A 15,638-nucleotide genomic window follows, 5' to 3' on the forward strand; every position below is an offset into this window, starting at 1 on the left:
TTTCCTAGGGCTGCCATAACAAAGTACCACAAACTGGGTAGTTTAAAACAACAGAAATTTCTTCTCTTAGCCAGAAGCTCAAAATTAAGGGCCTGGCAGGGCCACACTCCTCCCAGTCATTAGAAGAACATCTTTCCTTGCCTATTCCAGCTTCTGGTGATTTCATGCATTTTGTGACTTGTTGGCAGCATCACTTCAATCTCTGCGCCCATCTTAACATAACCATCGTCTTTCTATGAATCTCTCCTGTTCACACAATGTTCTTTTTATAAGGATGTGAGTCATACTGGATTAAGAGCCCATCCTACTCCAGTATGACCTCATCTTAACTGATTATATCTGCATCAATCCTATTTCCAAATAAAGTCACATTTAGAGGAACTAGGGCTTGGAACGTCAGCATATCTTTTTCCGGGGGCAAAATCTAACCCATTTAAATGATTTAACAAGTGAGCCGCATGTTCTGTGCCTCCCAGAACTCCCTGGGGGATTGAGCCCCAGGTGCCACAGGTAACCTCACTAATGCACCCATTATAGGCTGTGTTTACCTCTCTGTCCTTCTCCTACTGGTGACCCTACTGGTGTTTCCTGGGGTCACCTCCTAGATAAACTGATTGTCCTCAACTTTTAAGTTCAGGGATTGCTCCTGGGAAACCCTAACATAAGAAAACTCAAAGGCAAGCTTATTTTATGGCAAATAATGTAACCATAGTTGTAATACATTGCAGTTATAACCACCTGTCTCAATGCATCTTGATAGAAGATACTAGGAAATGCTTAACATATTGCAATATATAAAATGCAATATGTCTCTCCCTTTCTTCAGTGCAGTCCAATAAATAATAAAATAACTTCCTAAATAAAGAGAACTCATGGGCCCAAAATGAATAGGTGTTTACTTACTGGATGAGAGAAACACTGCAGTGCATCAAATTCCAGCCTGGCAAGTCTCTCGCACACATGCAGTGGGCACTGCTCATGAGGGGAAGCTGCTCGTAAATGGAGCACAGCACTGCATGATGCCTCAGGCTTGGAGATGGTTCACACAGCTTCCTTCTGGATCACTGCCTGGTGAGGTCCTGTGCACAGCCTTTCATTTTAGTTTGCAGACAGACACTTCAGGGCAGGGGAATGTACAGGCATGAATGCCCTATCAAGGATGCAAGAGACATCCAGAGAGTCCCACCTGAGCTGTGGTGCCCAGCAGAGGGCAATTAGGACCTCTGTGGGGCCACTATTTCTTCAAGAAGAAGTCCAGGGCCACCCAGGTCATGTTTTCACCTCCTTTAATCAAAATAATATATGTTGATGGTAAATCATCAAGTAGTCCTAAAAGGCTTATAGTGAGTGTTACGAGTTGATCGTGTGCCTCAAAATGCTATGTGTGTTTAATGACTCAGTCGTGTCTGACTCTTTGTGATGTCATAGGCTGTATGTATGTAGCCTGCCAGGCTCCTCTGTCCATAGAATTCTCCAGGCAAGAATACTAGAGTGGGTAGCTATTCCCTTCTGTGGGGATCTTCCCTACCCAGGGATCAAACCTGGGTCTCCCACATTGCAGGCAGATTTTTTACCATCTGAGCCACCAGAGAAGCCCAAAATGCTATGTTGAAGACCTAACCCCTGGCACCTGTGAATGTGACCTTATTTGGAAATAAGAGTTTCTACAGATGCAATCTAGTTATACTGGGGTCATAGGGGTCCCATACCCAATATGAAGAGGGAAATTTAAATACCGACTCAGAGAATGAATGCCATATGAAAACAGACATAGAGGGAGGATGGCCATGTGAAGACAGTGGCAGAGACTGTAGTTATGCTGACACCAGCCACGAAACGCCTGGGGTTACCAGAAGAGGCAAGTAAAGATTATCACCTAGAAGTCTCAGGAGGAGAGTGGCCCTGCTGACATCTTCATTTGGAATTTCTGGCCTCTAGAATTGTGAGAGACTGCATTTCTGTTTTAAGACACCCAGGTGTGGTACTTTGTTAGGGTACCATAGGTACCTGATACAATGAGAAACAGATGGCCTCTGCCCCCTCCTCCCAAATCCTTCTGCAGATGCAGCCACCTGTAGTTACTTTAGTTTTTTTTTTCTTAGTTGAGTATTCTAATTGTCACAGTTTCTAATATTTTATCAAGTGATGGGTCAGGAGGGGAGAAAGGATCCTCTCATTACAAAACGAAAATATACAACATACTCTATTATTATAACATATAATTGTGAGATCTCAGGTGCTAAATATCTAACTAAATACAATAATTACTATTTTTCACTCAGGAATTAGTCACTTGGACACATAACAGGCCTCAGTGAGAAAGTGAAGACCAAAAGGAAGCAGGATGAGCCATGTGGACATCTGAGAAAAGACATATCAGGCAGAGGGAATAGTAGGTGCAAAGGCCCTGAGACAGGAATATGTTTAGAACACTTGGAGAACAAGGAGGCAGCTTGGGGACAGCCATGGAGGATGAGCGTAGAGAGGTGGCAGGGTCCAGATCATGGAAGGTTTTGTAGGTCCTGGTAAGGACATTTGCTTCAGCTATTGGAGAGTTCTCCAAAAGACTGACATGGTTTGGTATACACTGTGATAGTTTACAGCAGGGTGGTGGCACTGGGGATGGGGAAATGTAGTCAAACGCAGGATCTATTTTGGAGGCAGATAACAGGGAGGGCCAATGGCTTTGGTGTGGCAGGATGGAAAAGAAGAGTCAAGGATGATTCCAAGGTTTCAGGCCTTAGCAATTGGGCTTAGAATGGAGGCGGGGGAGGCTGCAGGAGGGACTGGTTTGGAAGGGAGGTGTGTGGAACTCAGGCTGGGATTTGTTAAGTTTGAGATTGGACGAGACACCAAGTAGGAAGTGTTGAGTTGGGTTTATGGGCCTGGGCCTCAAGGAAAAGGTCTGTTAAAGATACAGTGTGGGAGTCACCACCACAGAGATGGTATATAAAGCCTCCAAAGTGAGTGAGATCACCAAGTGTTATAAAAATGAGCCAAAGATGCCCTCTGTATATCATCCCCAAAGTTGTTTATTTCTTCAGTATAGGTTGAGAACTGTTAGCTCAAAAACTTGTCAGTGGCAGACTCAAATTTTACACATCCGTTCATTTTATCACCACGGAATCTGACTTTGAAGGTCAGCAGGATTTAATTACAGAACTTCCACAGAACTGGGGAAAATGAGACTCTCAGAGGGCACAAACAAAACCTTGTGCACACCAGGACCCAGGGGAAAGCAGCAGTGACCCAACAAGAGACTGAGCCAGAGTTGCCTGTGTGTGCTTGGGAGTCTTGGTGGAGGTGTGGGTCAACAGAGGCCTGCCGCAGGGTCAGGGACATTGACTGCAACAGTCTGGGGAGGCCCAGCATGCTGGTATAAGTCCTTTTGAAGGAAGTCGCCATTACTGCCATTACCCCTACCATAGTTTTGCCTCAGGCCAACTCAGGGAGGAAGCATTATCCCATCCATCAGCAGAATATTGGATTAAAGACTTACTGAGCATGGCCTTGATAACCAGAACAAGACCCAGTTTTCCCCACAGCCAGTCCCTCCAGGAAGCTTCCACTAGCCTCTTATCCTCATCCATCAGAGGGCAGACAGAATGAAAACCACAACCACAGAAAACTAACCAAACTGATCACATGGGTCACAGCTTGGTATAACTCAATGAAACTATGAGCCATGGCACATAGGGCCACCCGAGACAGACAGTTCATGGTAGAGAGTTCTGACAAAACATGGTCCACTAGAGAAGGGAATGGAAAATCACTTCACTCTTGCCTTGAGAACCCCCTGAATAATATGAAAAGGCAAAAAGATATGAAACTGAAAGATGAACCCCCAGGTCAGTAGGTGTCCCAATATGCTACTGGAGAAGAGCGGAGAAACAGTTCCAGATGGAATGAAGAGGGGGAGCCAAAGTGGAACTGACACCCAGTTGTGGATGTATCTGGTGGTGAATGTAAAGTCCAGTGCTGTAAAGAACGATATTCCATAGGAACCTGGAATGTTAGGCCCACGAATCAAGGTAAATTGGACATAGTCAAACAGGAGACAGCAAGAGTGAACATTGATATTTTAGGAATCAGTGAACTAAAATGGACAGGAATGGGTGAATTTAGTTCAGATGACCATTATATCTACTACTGTGGGCAAGGATCCATTAGAAGAAATGGAGTAGCCCTCACAGTCAACAAAAGAGTCTAAATGCTGTACTTGGGTGCAATTTCAAAAATGAAAGAATGATCTCTGTTTGTTTCCAAGGCAAACCATTCACTATTACAGTAATCCAAGTCTATGCCCCAACCACTAATGTTGAAGAAGCTGAAGTTGAATGGTTCTATGAAGACTTACAAGACCTTCTAGAACTAACACACACACATACACAAAAAATAGTCCTTTTAATCACAGGGGACTACAATGCAAAAGTAGGAAGTCAAGAGATACTTGGAATAACAGGCAAATTTGGCCTTGGAGTACAAAATGAAGCCAGGCAAAGGTCAACAGAGTTTTGCCAAGAGAACACACTGGTCATAGCATACACACTCTTCCAACAACACAAGAGACGACTCTACTTGTGGGCATTACCAGATGGTCAATATGGAAATCAGACTGATTATATTTTTGTAGCCAAAGATGAGGAAACTCTATACACTCTGCAAAAACGAGACTGGGAGCTGACTGTGGCTCAGATCATGAACTCCTTATTGCAAGATCCAGACTTAAATTGAAGAAAGGAGGGAAAATCACTAGGCTATTTAGGTAAGACCTAAATCAAATCCCTTATGATAATACAGTGGAAGTGACAAGTAGATTCAAGGGATTAGAACTGATAGACAGAATGCTTGAAGAACTATGGATGGAGGTTTGTAACACTGTACAGGAGGCAGTGATCAAAACCATAGCCATGTCTGAGGAGGCCTTACAAATAGCTGAGAAAAGAAGAGATGCAAAAGGCAAAGAAGAAAAAGAAAGATACACCCATCTGAATGCAGAGTTCCAAAGAATAGCAAGTAGAGATAAGAAAGCCCAAGTGAACAATGCAAAGAAATAGAGGAAAACAGTAGAATGGGAATGACTAGAGATCTCTTAAAGAAAATTAGAGATACCTAGGGTATATGTCATGCAAAGATAGGCACAATAAAGGACAGAAATGGTTTGGACCTAACAGAAGCAGAAGATATTAAGAAGAACTGGCAAGAATACATAGAAGAACTGTACAAAAAAGGTCTTAATGACTCAGATCATCATGATTCTGTGAGACACTCTGGGGCCAGACATCCTGGAATGTGAAGTCAACTGGGCCTTAGGAAACGTCACTAAGAATAAAGCTAGTGGAGGTGACTGAATTCTAGCTGAGCTATTTCAAATCCTAAAAGATGACACTGTTAAAGTGCTGCACTCAATATGACATCAATTTGGAAAACTCAGCAGTGGCCGCAGGACTGGAAAACGTCAGTTTTCATTCCAATGCCAAAGAAAGACAGTGCCAAAGAATGTTCAAACTACTGCACAATTGCACTCATTTCACATGCTAGCAAAGTAATGCTCAAAATCTTTCAAGATAAGCTTCAATAGTATGTGAAATGAAAACTTCCAGATTTACAAGCTGGATTTAGAAAAGACAGAGGAACCAGAGATCAAATTGCCAGCATCCATTGGACCATACAAAAAGCTAGAGAATTTCATAAAAGCACGTACTTCTGTTTCATTGACTAAAGTCTTTGTGTAGATTACAACAAACTGGAAATTCTTTAAGAGATGAGAATACCAGACCACCTCATCTGCCTCCTGAGAAACCTGTATGCAGGTCAAGAAGCAACAGTTAAAATGAGACATGGAAAAACAGACTGATTCCAAATTGGGAAAAAGAGTATGTCAAGGCTATATGTTGTCACCCTGCTTATTTAACTTATATGCAGAGTGTATCATGGGAAATGCCAGGTTGGATGAAGCCCAAGCTGTAATCCAAGTTGAGGGGAGGAATATCAATAACCGCAGATATGCCAATGACACCACCCTTATGGCACAAATCGAAGAGGAATTAGAGCGTCTTGGGAAAACTGCTAGACCATTCAGGTATGACCTAAATCAAATCCCTTATGATTACACAGTAGAAGTGAGAAATATATTTAAGGGTCTAGATCTGATAGATAGAGTGCCTGATGAACTATGGAATTAGGTTTGTGACATTGTACAGGAGACAGGGATCAAGACCATCCCCATGGAAAAGAAATGCGAAAAAGCAAAATGGCTGTCTGGGGAGGGCTTACAAATAGCTATAAAAAGAAGAGAGGCGAAAAGCAAAGGAGGAAAGGAAAGATATAAGCATCTAAATGCAGAGTTCCAAAGAATAGCAAGAAGAGATAAGAAAGCCTTCTTCAGCGATCAATGCAAAGAAATAGAGGAAAACAACAGAATGGGAAAGACTAGAGATCTCTTCAAGAAAATTAGAGATACCAAGGGAACATTTCATGCAAAGATAGGCTTGATAAAGGACAGAAATGGTATGGACCTAACAGAAGTAGGAGATATTAAGAAGAGGTGGCAAGAATACACGGAAAAACTGTACAAAAAAGATCTTCACGACTAAGATAATCATGATGGTGTGATCACTAATCTAGAGCCAGACATCCTGGTATGTGAAGTCAAGTGGGCCTTAGAAAGCATCACTACGAACAAAGCTAGTGGAGGTGATGGAATTCCAATTGAGCTGTTTCAAATCCTGAAAGATGATGCTGTGAAAGTGCTGCACTCAATATGCCAACAAATTTGGAAAACTCAGCAGTGGCCACAGGACTGGAAAAGGTCAGTTTTCATCCTAATCCCAAAGAAAGGCAATGCCGAAGAATGCTCAAACTACTGCACAATTGCACTCATCTCACATGCTAGTACAGTAATGCTCAAAATTCTCCAAGCCAGGCTTCAGCAATATGTGAACCGTGAACTCCCTGATGTTCAAGCTGGTTTTAGAAAAGGCAGAGGAACCAGAGATCAAATTGCCAGCATCCGCTGGATCATGGAAAAAGCAAGAGAGTTCCAGAAAAACATCTATTTCTGCTTTATTGACTATGCCAAAGCCTTTGACTGTGTGGATCACAAGAAACTGTGGAAAATTCTGAAAGAGATGGGAATACAGACCACCTGACCTGCCTCTTGAGAAATCTGTATGCAGGTCAGGAAGCAACAGTTAGAACTGGACATGGAACAACAGACTGGTTCCAAATAGGAAAAGGAGTATGTCAAGGCTGTATATCGTCACCCTGCTTATTTAACTTCTATGCAGAGTACATCATGAGAAACTCTGGACTGGAAGAAACACAAGCTGTAATCAAGATTGCTGGGAGAAATATCAATAACCTCAGATATGCAGATGACACCACCCTTATGGCAGAAAGTAAAGAGGAGCTAAAAAGCCTCTTGATGAAAGTGAAAGAGGAGAGTGAAAAAGTTGGCTTAAAGCTCAACATTCAGAAAACGAAGATCATGGCATCCGGTCCCATCACTTCATGGGAAATAGATGGGAAACAGTAGAAACAGTGTCAGAGTTTATTTTTTGGGGCTTCAAAATCACTGCAGATGGTGACTGCAGCCATGAAATTAAAAGACACTTACTCCTTGGAAGAAAAGTTATGACCAACCTAGATAGTATATTCAAAAGCAGAGACATTACTTTGCCGACTAAAGTCCGTCTAGTCAAGGCTATGGTTTTTCCTGTGGTCATGTATGGATGTGAGAGTTGGACTGTGAAGAAGGCTGAGTGCCGAAGAATTGATGCGTTTGAACTGCGGTATTGGAGAAGACTCTTGGGAGTCCCTTGGACTGCAAGGAGATCAAACCAGTCCATTCTGAAGGAGATCAACCCTGGGATTTCTTTGGAAGGAATGATGCTGAAGCTGAAACTCCAGTACTCTGGCCACCTCATGCGAAGAGTTGACTCACTGGAAAAGACCCTGATGCTGGGAGGGATTGGGGGCAGGAGGAGAAGGGGATCACCGAGGATGAGATGGCTGCGTGGCATCATGGACTCGATGGACTTGAGTCTGAGTGAACTCTGGGAGATGGTGATGGACAGGGAGGCCTGGTATGCTGCCATTCATGGGGTCGCAAAGAGTCAGACATGACTGAGCGACTGAACTAAACTGATGAAAATGAAAAAGTTTGGTTAATACTCAACATTCAAAAAATAAAGATCTTTGGCATTGGTCCCATGTTTTCATGGCAAACAGATGGGGAAACAATGGAAACAGTGACAGACTTTATTTGCTTGGGCTCCAAAATCACTGCAGACGATGACTGCAGCCATGAAATTGTTCCTTGGAAGAAAAGCAGTGACAAAACTAGACAGCATATTAAAAAGCAGAGACATTACTTTGCCTACAGTCTGCATAGTCAAAGCTACGGTTTTTCCAGTAGTTGTGTACGAATTTCAGAGCTGGGCAATAAAAAAGGCTGAGCACCAAAGAACTGATGCGTTCAAACTGTGGTGCTGGAGAAAACTCTTGAGAGTCCCTCGGACTACAAGAAGATTAAATCAGTCAATCCTAAAGGAAATCAACCTTAAATATTCATTGGAAGGACTGATGCTGAGGCTCCAATACTTTGGCCACATGATGTCAAGGGCCAACTCATTGGAGAAGACCCTGATGCTGGGAAAGATTGAATGCAGGAGGAGCACGGGATGACAGAGCATGAGATGGGTGGATGGCATCACCAACTCAGTGGATATGAGCTTGAGCAAGCTCCGGGAGTTGGTGATGGACAGGGAAGCCTGGCATGCTTCAGTCCAGGGGGTCGCAAAGAGTTGGACATGACTGAGTGACTGAACATCAAAGTTCATTTTAAACATAGCCCAAAGAAGTACATTTTTGCGCATTCAGGGCCCATCTGCTTCACATACTTCCACCATACTATACCCAGCATCTGCTGGCAATTGATAACATAGAACCATGTGACTACAAGACAGATCTCAGTCCTTACAAACTATGAGACTCCTGCCCCTTGGAGCTCTCTGACCCAGGGACTTCCTGCTACACTGCTGAATGGCATTACCTAGAAACCAGAGGCACCACTCTGATTCCCCTCTCCCTGGAATTTTCCTTGGCCCTCCTCCCCTCCAGTAGCAACCCCCTTGGTGTAGCTTCTGGAGAGATTCCTGCTGTGAGGGACACCTCTCCCTTTGCAAACCCATCAGAGTGTCATTATCATCCAGTAAGTGTGTGCTCCTGCCACCTCAAGGTTCTTTTTCTTACATCCAATCCCTTGAACTTTCTACAACCAAGGAGCAAATGTAGACAAAAAAGGGAAAATGTGCAGTTCCTTGCCTTGGGGCACACTAATGTTCTCCTAAACATTCATCACAGACATGAAGAAAAACCAGCAACAGAGATGGAGGAAGAAAGGCTAAAAAGGAAGCAGGGAACCAGGAGAGGAAAACTGTCACAGTTCAGTTCAGTTCAGTTCATTTCAATTGCTCAGTCGTGTCCGACTCTTTGAGACCCCATGAATCACACCACGCCAGGCCTCCCTGTCCATCACCATCCCCCGGAGTTCACTCAGACTCACGTCCATCGAGTCAGTGATGCCATCCAGCCATCTCATCCTCTGTCGTCCTCCTGCCCCCAATCCCTCCCAGCATCAGAGTCTTTTCCAATGAGTCAACTCTTCACATGAGGTGGCCAAAGTACTGGAGTTTCAGCTTCAGCATCATTCCTTCCAAAGAAATCCCAGGGCTGATCTCCTTCAGAATGGACTAGTTGGATCTCCTTGCAGTCCAAAGGACTCCCAAGAGTCTTCTCCAATACCGCAGTTCAAATGCATCAATTCTTCGGCGCTCAGCCTTCTTCACAGTCCAACTCTCACATCCACACATGACCACAGGAAAAACCATAGCCTTGACTAGACGGACTTTAGTCAGCAAAGTAATGTCTCTGCTTTTGAATATACTATCTAGGTTGGTCATAACTTTTCTTCCAAGGAGTAAGCGTCTTTTAATTTCATGGCTGCAATCACCATCTGCAGTGATTTTGTCACAGAGGGGGGTCAAATGCTGCCAATAGGTTTAGAGGACTGAGAAAAAGCTTTGGATTTCACTTTCTATCTCCTCCCGCCCCCATACATTCACTTACTGCTTTAAAGTTTTAAACTATTTCAATATTTACAGGAATTACTTTTTACTCAGAAAGAAAAATATTTACATTTTAAATACAAAAGAAAAATTTAAATTATTCTTGGTTTATTTCTAAAACCCAACCACTTACATGCTCATGATTTTTTTTTTAACCAACCCATTCTATCTATTCAACGTGTACATCTTGTGTGCTTACTAAGCATTTATTTGCACTTGGATTTTGTGTCAGGCTTACTCTGATGTAAGAGCTTCTTTTAAAAAGTTAACTGAATTTGTCCAATAAAAGGTCTAATATATTTTAGAAAACCAGTGCTGCAACAGTTTCCAGATCTGCCTCCAAAGCTGAATTTGGCTGTCAGCAGTCTTTTGAAAGTTCCATTCCTTCACTGAATTCATTTAGCAACAATTCCTTGGTTAAATTATATGAGGTTATTAGGAAAAAAAGTCAATCACTTTTCAACATTCTGGAAAGATCATGCTTCATCTTCTCAGTTGCACTGTCAGGACTAAGTTTTATGGCATCAATATCCCTCTGGCAATACTAATATGCAACTGAGACAGCTTTGTAAAAAGATTCAAAAAGTCTTTTGCCTTTGGGATTTCCCTGGCTGTCCAGTGGTTAAGCCTCTGGCCTTCCAAGGCAGGGGGGTGCAGGTTCAATCCCTGGTCAGGGAACTAAGATCCCACATGCCGTATGGCATGGCCAAAAATACGTCTACGTTCAACTTACTGTTAGATAAACCTTCTTTCTCTAAGAACTGGATTCTGCCATTTCCAGTTTCACTATCAAGTACTGAAGCATCCAGGGACTTCCTGGCAGTCCAGTGGTCGAGTCTTCACCTTCCAATGCAGGGGGTGCAGGTTTGATCCCTGATTGGGGATATAGGATCCCACATGTTTCACAGCCAAAAATCCAAGACATGAAACAAGCAAAATCCTCATCCCCAGAGGCAGAGAGGCAGACATGCGACAACCAGAACCAGAAGGCAAGGGACTGCTATAATCTCGGCCCCAGAGACCACATCTTCCATCAGACTGTAAGCAGACTCCTAGTTGCTAACCATGTCTTCCTGGGATCCTGGATGGTTGACATCTGCCAGGAGTGTCACAGCCTGAGATCAGCTCCCCAGAGGAGACACACAGCATGCCTGGGACTGTGCTCTCATGGCATACCCAGGAAAGTGAGTGGCTGTGACTGGGCAGGTGAATAAGATGCACGGCCCACTTAGGACAGTGAGCTCGCCAAGCACCTGGTGGCCTGAGCGGTTGGACCTGGGAAGGACACAAAATGCACAGTCCATCTGGGTCTGTGCTCTTGTGGAGCACCCGAGAAACTGAGCGGCTTAGATGTGGGAGGTGCACAAAATACAGAGCTCACCTGGGACAGTGCCCTTGCAGATCACCCTAGAACCTGAGTAGTGTGGACCTGGGAAGTATGCGCTACCTTTGGCTGTGGCAAACCCAGTATGGTTCATTCACTGCGAGCACTCCCCAATATGCCAGCAATATTTCTTTGCAGTGTCCCTCCCTCTCCACAGCATTGCTGAACAAGTGAACCTGAGTAAGTGGCCACCTTGGCCCCCTCGTGTCAGGGTGGGAATTAGACACTGAAGAGACTTGCAAACAGAGGAAGCCAAAATAAACAAAGAAGGGGGAACCGCCCGGGGAAGTGCTGCAACAGGTTAAAACCCTGCAGTAAATGCTGAGACTGTGCATTTCAGGGGCAACTATAGAACTTGGGAACAATTACAAGCCAGAAGAAGGGTCTATCTGACACTGAACTGACCCCACACTGTCCACAACAGCTCCAGAGAAATTCTCAGATATATTTTTACTATTATCAGTTTTTAAAAAAACTTTAGTTCTTTATTATTCCTTTAACTTTCATTTTTCTAGCCTACTATTACTTTTCCAAAAAAAAAAACCCTCCTATTTTTAAAAACAAATTCCATATATTTCTTTTTAATTTTTGTGGGTTTTTTTATATTGTATTTTTGAGTCTAACCTCTCTTCTAGGTTTTTAATCTTTGCTTTTTGATATTTGTTATTGATTTTATATGTCTAAGAATCTAATCTTCAGTATCCATTTTCACTTAGGGATTTGGTTATCAGCTTTATTGCTCTCTCCCCTTTTGACTCTCTCTTTTCTCCTCCAGGTTATCTCTATCTCCTTCCTCCCTCTTCTCTTCCCTGCATAATACTGTGAATTTCTCTGGGTGTTCCAGGCTGTGGAGAGCACTTAGAGATTTGATTACTGGCTAGATTGCTCTCTCTCCTTTTGACACCCCTTTACTTCTCCTGGTCACATCTCTCTTCCTCCTCCCTATTCACTTCTCTATATAATTCTGTGAATCTCTCTGAGTATTTCTGGCTGTGGAGAATTGCTTCACAAATAACCTAGGGGCTTTATCTTCTATGCTGTATGGATGGAGAAGTCTTGAGGCTTCTGTAAAAGAAAGACCAAATGCCAGAGGCAGGAGGCTTAACTCCAAAACTTTAGAACATCAGAGAACTCCTGACTACAGGGAACATTAATAGACAAGAGTTCACCCAAAAGTCTCCACATCTACACTGAAACTAAGCTCCATCCAAGAGCCAACAAGATCCAGTGCAAGACACAACACACTAATTCTCCAACAAAACAGGAACACAACTCTGAACATTAAAAGACTGGCTGCCCAAAGTCATGCCAAACCCATAAACATTCCAAAACTCACCACTGGACACTTCATTGCACTCCAGAGAGGAGAGATCCAGCTCCATCCACTAGAACACAGACATAAGCTCCCCCAATGAGGAAACCTTGACAAGCTACTAGTACAATCCCACTCAAAGGGAGCAGACTCAACAATTAAGAGGAACCATGATCTGCCAGCCTGCAGAAAGGGCACCCCACACACAGCAATTTAAACAAAATGAAAAGGCAGAGAAATATTCAGCAGGTGAAGGAACATGATAAATGCCCACCAAGCCAAACAAAAGAGGAGGAGATAGGAAGTCTACCTGAAAATGAATTCAGAATAATGATAGTAAAGATGACCCCAAAATCTTAAAAACAAATGGAATTACAGATAAATAGAATAGAGATAAGGATTGAGAAGATGCAAGAAATGTTTAACAAGGACCTAGAAGAAATAAAGAAGAATCAATCAATAAAGAGTAACGCAACAACTGAGATCCAAAGCACTCTGGAAGGAACCAACAGTAGAATAACAAGCAATAGAGAGGATAAGTGAGGTAGAAGATACAATGGTAGAAATAAATGAAGCAGAGAGGAAAAAAGAAAAAAGAATTAAAGAAATGAGGACAACCTCAGAGATATCTGGGACAATGTCAAATGCCCCAACATTTGAATCACAGGTGTCCCAGAAGAAGACATAAAGAAAGGGCAGGAGAAAGTATTTGAGGAGATAATAATTGAAAACTTTCCTAATATGGGGACGGAAATAGCCACACAAGTCCAAGAAACCCAGAGAGCCCCAAACAGGATAAACCCAAGGCAAAACACTCCAAAACACATATTAACAAACTAACAAAGATCAAACACAAATAAAAAATATTAAAAGGGAAAAGCAACAAATAATACACAAGGGGAATCCCCATAAGATAACATCTGATCTTTCAATAGCAACTCTTCAGGCCAGAAAGGAATGGCAGGACATAAAGTTGAAGAAAGAGAAAAACCTACAACAAATATTACTCTACCCAGCAAGGATCACATTCAGAAATGAAGGAGAAATCAAAAACTACAGACAAGTAAAAGCTGAGAGAATTCAGCACCACCAAACCAGCTCTTCAACAAATGCTAAAGGATCTTCTCTAGACAGGAAACACAGTAAAGGTTTATAAAAATGAACCCAGACCCCATGGACTGTATCCTGCCAGGCTCCTCTGTCCATGGAATTCTCAAGGCAAGAATGCTGGAGTGGGTTGTATAATTGACATATAACATTATATTAGTTTCAGGTGTACAACATAATGATGTGATATTTGTGTATACTGAAAAATGATCGCTACAATAAGTCTAGTTAACATCTGTCACTATATATACTTACTAAATTTTTTTATTGTTATTTGTCCAATTTTTAATTGAATTATTTGCTTCTTTACTATTGAGTTGTATGATTCTTTATATATTTTGGATATTAACTTTTTGTTAAACGCATAGTTCGCATATATTTTTATCTGTCTCTGTAGGTTAACTTTTCAACATATTGTTTTTTTACCCCCCCCCCCCCCAGAAGTTCATTTTAGTTTTTGTTACTTTGCTTTTGGTTTCATTTACAACCTATTTACTTTTATGGACCATTCTAAGAAGTCAGCAAAATAATGGACATGAATGTGAAACTGAAAAAGTAGTTTATACAACTGAAAAGTAGTCTACTGAAGTGCCACATGATTTCTTACTTTGCAGAGAACAGAGAATTTTGTATGAAAAAAAATTCCCTTGTCTGTTCAAGCTGTTATTAAAATTGTAATAAAAAGTTAACAGTATTAAAATAAAGACAAGACTAAAACACCTTAAAAAAATAAATGAGATAAAATAAAATAAAAATGAACCCAAAGCAACAAAGTAAATGGTAACAGGATCATACTTATCAATAATTACCTTAAATGTAAATGGGTTAAATGCTCCAACCAAAAGACAAAGACTGGCCAAATGCATACAAAAGCAAGACCCCTATGTATGCTGTCTACAAGGGACCCACTTCAAACCAAGGGACACATACCGACTGAAAGTGAAGGCCTTGAAAAAGATGTTTCATGCAAATAGCGACCAAAAGAAAGCAGTGGTAGCATTACTCATATCAGATAAAATAGACTTTGAAATAAAGATCATGATAAGTGACAAAGAACACTACATAATGATCAAAGGATCAATCCAAGAACAAGATATAGCAATTATAAATATATACGCACCCAACATAGGAGCACCTCAATACATAAGGCAAATGCTAACAAGTATGAAATGGGAAATTAACAGTAACACAATAACAGTGGGAGACTTTAACACCCCACTCACACCTATGGATAGATTAACCAAATAGAAAATTAGCAAGGAAACACAAGCTCTAAATGATACAATGGACCAGTTAGACCTAATTGATATCTAGAGGGCATTTCACCCCAAAACAATGGAATTCACCCTTTTTTCAAGTGCACATGGTACATTCTTCAGGATAGATCACATTCTGGGCCATAAATCTAACCTTGGTAAATTTTTTAAAATTGAAATTATTTCAAGCATCTTTTCTGATCACAATGAGGTAAGATTAGATGTCAACTACAGGAAAAAAAAAACTATTAAAAATACAAACATATGGAGGCTAACACACTTCTGAATAACCAACAGATCATGGAAGAAATCAGAAAGGAAATCAAAACATGCATAGAAACAAATGAAAATGAAAACATGATAACCCCAAACCTATGGGATTCAGTAAAAGCAGTGCCAAGAGGGAGATTCATAGCAATACAGGCTGACCTCAAGAATCAAGAGAAACG

This window comes from Ovis aries, chromosome 13 (genome assembly GCF_016772045.2).
Source record: "Ovis aries strain OAR_USU_Benz2616 breed Rambouillet chromosome 13, ARS-UI_Ramb_v3.0, whole genome shotgun sequence".
Lineage (NCBI taxonomy): Eukaryota > Metazoa > Chordata > Mammalia > Artiodactyla > Bovidae > Ovis > Ovis aries.